The sequence below is a fragment of the Aquarana catesbeiana genome, linkage group LG07 (genome assembly GCF_042186555.1).
Source record: "Aquarana catesbeiana isolate 2022-GZ linkage group LG07, ASM4218655v1, whole genome shotgun sequence".
NCBI lineage: Eukaryota > Metazoa > Chordata > Amphibia > Anura > Ranidae > Aquarana > Aquarana catesbeiana.
In genome coordinates, this window is record NC_133330.1 from 10,936,437 (window position 1) to 10,940,396 (window position 3,960).

At 39.3% G+C, this 3,960-nt stretch overlaps 1 pseudogene; it reads right to left on the reverse strand.

The window, feature by feature from the left end:
• Positions 1-878: 878 nt before the first annotated feature.
• LOC141102511 (uncharacterized) lies at positions 879-2,745 on the reverse strand (annotated as a pseudogene).
• Between the last annotated feature and the right edge of the window lie 1,215 nt (positions 2,746-3,960).

Here is a 3,960-nt window from a genome sequence, read left to right on the forward strand (position 1 = left end):
ATGCTCACCCCTATTCCGTAAGGATTCAGACTCTTTTTGGATGCAGGGACCTTCTTCATGTATAAAAAGTGTCACAGACAGTACTCAATTGTTTCTGTTCCACCCTATCCGATAGTTAAACTTTGATATAAAGTAGTAGTCATTTCCCATCTTAATTCAAGTCTGCAATATAGACGGCTCCTTGCTGCTCTCTCGCTTGTGCAGAGGTCCCAATACAGGTTGCCTGCTAGGAATGACAGGAAGGGCGGAGACAAGACCAGTCACCCTGACTGGTCTTGTCTCCGCCCTTCCTGTCGTTCCCTGCAGGCAACCTGCATTGGGTGGGGCCTTCTGGGCCCCTCCCACAGCTCTGCTCTGTGCAGAATAATTGGACTTGTCATTTGGTGGGAAGAGCATGGATTTATATCACTTGAAGCTATATTTAAATATGTAATAAACATTTTTGTCTCTGGAGTTCAACTGTAAGTTTTGGATTGAGTACGAAAGAGGGAAAAAAAATTCAGGTTTTTATGTTTATTTCTGGGGGTGTGGTTGTCACCGGGACAGAAAGGAATGAACGGATAGCAATAAATACATTGACAGAGGTTCCAATCCTTCTTCACTCTACTAAATATGGTCTTTCCCATTGGTGGACTTCCCATCACTTCCTGTCCTTTTAGGAAATGAGGGGAAATCTCCCCAATGTGGACACAAATAACAATAAAAACCGGACAAAGACTCTGACCCTTCTCAGCCCCATCCAAAGAAAAAAAAAACATTTTTTGACTGCAGCTGAACTATCATCATGCCCATAAAAGCCATTGAAGTTTCATTTAAGTTTTTACTTTTCATTGAATGGATCACAAAATTACTCTTTCAAGGACAAAAAAACGAAAATGTTTTATATTTACTTTATACATCATTTATTAGAATAAATATTACAATACATTATATTGTAAGATGTGATATTATAGCATATAAATATGATCTATACATTTTTCACAATTCCTCATTATTATTATATTTTTAAGTACTAATTTTTAATTTCTAAACTGAAAAAGTTTGGGGGCCTCCCTGTTAAAGGGTTGGTCCCCCCCAAAATCGATGTGGCCAAGAATGCAGCAGGAGGAGTAAGACTTTGCATCATATGAATCTAGAATCACGTCTCCCGTAAGAGTCTCTGAGACTCTGAGTCAGTGTGAGGTTAAGCCTACCAATATATTAATCCCTAATTATCAATTGTGGGGAGAGCCAACCTTTAACAGTTTTTTTGCACAGCAACCTTTGCACATCATTTGGATTTGATGCAGTTGTCGGTGACAACATGCTAATACCTCCCATCTGCCCAGGATCATACATTTCATGAAGCATGATTGGCCAGATTCCCAAATGGTATGATTCTCAGCAGATTTTCAGGTGAATTAAATTTACTAATCAATTCGGTCATCACAAACAATGATATTCATTTTGGCTTCATTGACTCTTTGACTCCTCCTTATTTGTAATCATGTCCATCCAGCCAATTTTCAAGCTCTTCTTTTTTAGAGACATAAGGAAAAAAATTCTGCCCCACATTGAGATATTACTTGAGAACAGACAAGACTTATGTTTGTAGCAATTTTTTCTTTGAAGGAGATTGTTCCTCATCTGCTCTTTTTTTTTTTTTTCCAGGAACTTGGTGATTCCAGCTCTGATGTCAACATCATTCAGATTTTAATTGATCCAAATTTCAAGGTGTTGGCAGTTGGTTACTTGCTCTAATCTTTCATTTTCAAGCACTAATTTGACTTTTTTATTTCATTTGTTGGTTACAAGCAGATGGACCATGTCTGTTGGAAGGTAAATTACATGAAATGTGCCAATATTGCCAAGAAACTCAGTTGGAGAGGAGCTATGTGAGAATATGGAGGAAAGCCAAGTAAAGACAGGGAAAGGGAGGAGAAGAACATGGTGGATGAATGACATAAAGGGGAACATGGTGGGTGGATAGATGACATAAAGGTGAACATGGTGAATGGATAACATAAAGGAAAACATAGTGGATGGATGACTTGACAGAGAAAATAGTGGATGGATGACATAAAGAGAACATGGTAGATGGAGAACATGGTGGATGGATGACAAAAAGAAGAACATGGCGGATGGATGACTTGACAGAGAGCATGATGGATGGGTGACATAAAAGAGACCATGGTGGCTGATTTACTTGAAAGAAAACATGGTGAATGGATGACAGAGATAGAGATAGAGTTGATAGAGAACATAGTGAATGGATAACATAAAGGAGAACAAGGTGGATGACTGACTTGAAGGAGAACATGGTGGATGGATGACTTGAAGGAGAACATTGTGGATGGCTGACATAAAAAAGAATGTGGTGGATGGTTGACAAAAAGGAGAACATGGTGGATGGATGACTTGACAGAGAGCATGGTGGATGGGTGACATAAAAGAGACCATGGTGGCTGCATTACTTGAAGGAGAACATGGTGAATGGATGACTTAAAGGAAAACATGGTAGATGGATGACTTGATAGAGAACATAGTGAATGGATAAAATAAAGGAGAACAAGGTGGATGAATGACTTCAAGGAGAACATAGTGGATGGATGACTTGAAGGAGAACATGGTAGATGAATGACTTGAAGGAGAACATTGTGGATGGTTGACATAAAGAAGAATGCGGCGGATGGATGACATAAAGGAGAACATGGTGGATGGATGATATCCAGGAAATGGCAGGCAGTTGTGTCCTAAAGCAAAACATTACCATGGCAAATGACAGAGCCAAGTAGAATGCGGTTGTGGAAGCAAGGTGCTGGGTTTGTTCACCAAACAAGCGGTCATGGTAGTTGTATCGGTAATATATTTATTTTAATACTGCTTTTAGGCCTTGTACACAAAGTGTTCAGCTTGTATAAGAGCGGAGAATACATCAAGTTTTTACAAAGCATTTGGAAAGCTTCTTTCGTGAAACCTTAAAAGCACCCCAAAAAATGCCTAAAATACCCAAAATTATCAATAGGTGGTGCTTTAAAAGCCTTTGCAGCTCATTAACTTAGGGTCAACCATCAATTAGAAAACTAGAATAACTTTTCCCACTCTGGCATGCACAGTGATACCCAATATGTGTTGCACATACTGTATATGTTGTTTACATACATGTGCTAGTTCTATGTGCATTTGTATATGTGTGTGCGCAGCGCAATGGAAGTGCTTTTAATTTTTTCTAACTTTTTTTTTATATATTTTAAAATCTTTATATTTTTTTTTCATTTATCTTTATTACTATTATATAGAGACTAAAATGTAATGCAATCAATGCAAGGTGACAGGTACTCTTTATGGGAGACATCAGGGATCTATTAGACCCCCGATGTCTCTCCTGCTCTCTGCTCCAGCTGATTGGGCACAGACTGTATTCATTCTGTTGTTTATCTCCCTGCACTGGGGATTTAGACAGCTCTGAACCCAGCAGGGTTCACACTCTGCAGAGGACACCTGGTATTAGAATTTCCTACTCACAATACTAGCAACTTTTATTGAGGTCCTGGGCTCCCAGGAAGAGTGAGAGAGGCGCAAAATCACAAAGGGGAAGTGGAATCCAAAGAAAGAGCTTGTTTTGACCGTTTTATGACCAGACATATGGGATATATCCAAGGCCCTCAACTGTTAAAGTGGACCAGTCTGCATGAATAGTTCCTTACATTTTGCAAAGCACTGGTGCAGAATAAATTTTTCAGAAAAGCTCCATTATTAAAAAGCCATCTATGAGCTCCAGTCCAGGTAGTTCACCTGGGCTGGATGAAGACCCTGGATGGTGGCTGAACAAAGATGGTGCCTAACATGAACACACAAATATCTGAGGACAGGTCCACGTTAGCTTGAAAAATATATCTGATAACAGGTCCACTTTCATGGGATCTTGTACAAGCTGAAGCGTATGTGTACAAGGCTAAGCTTTCTACTTTTTTTTTGTGT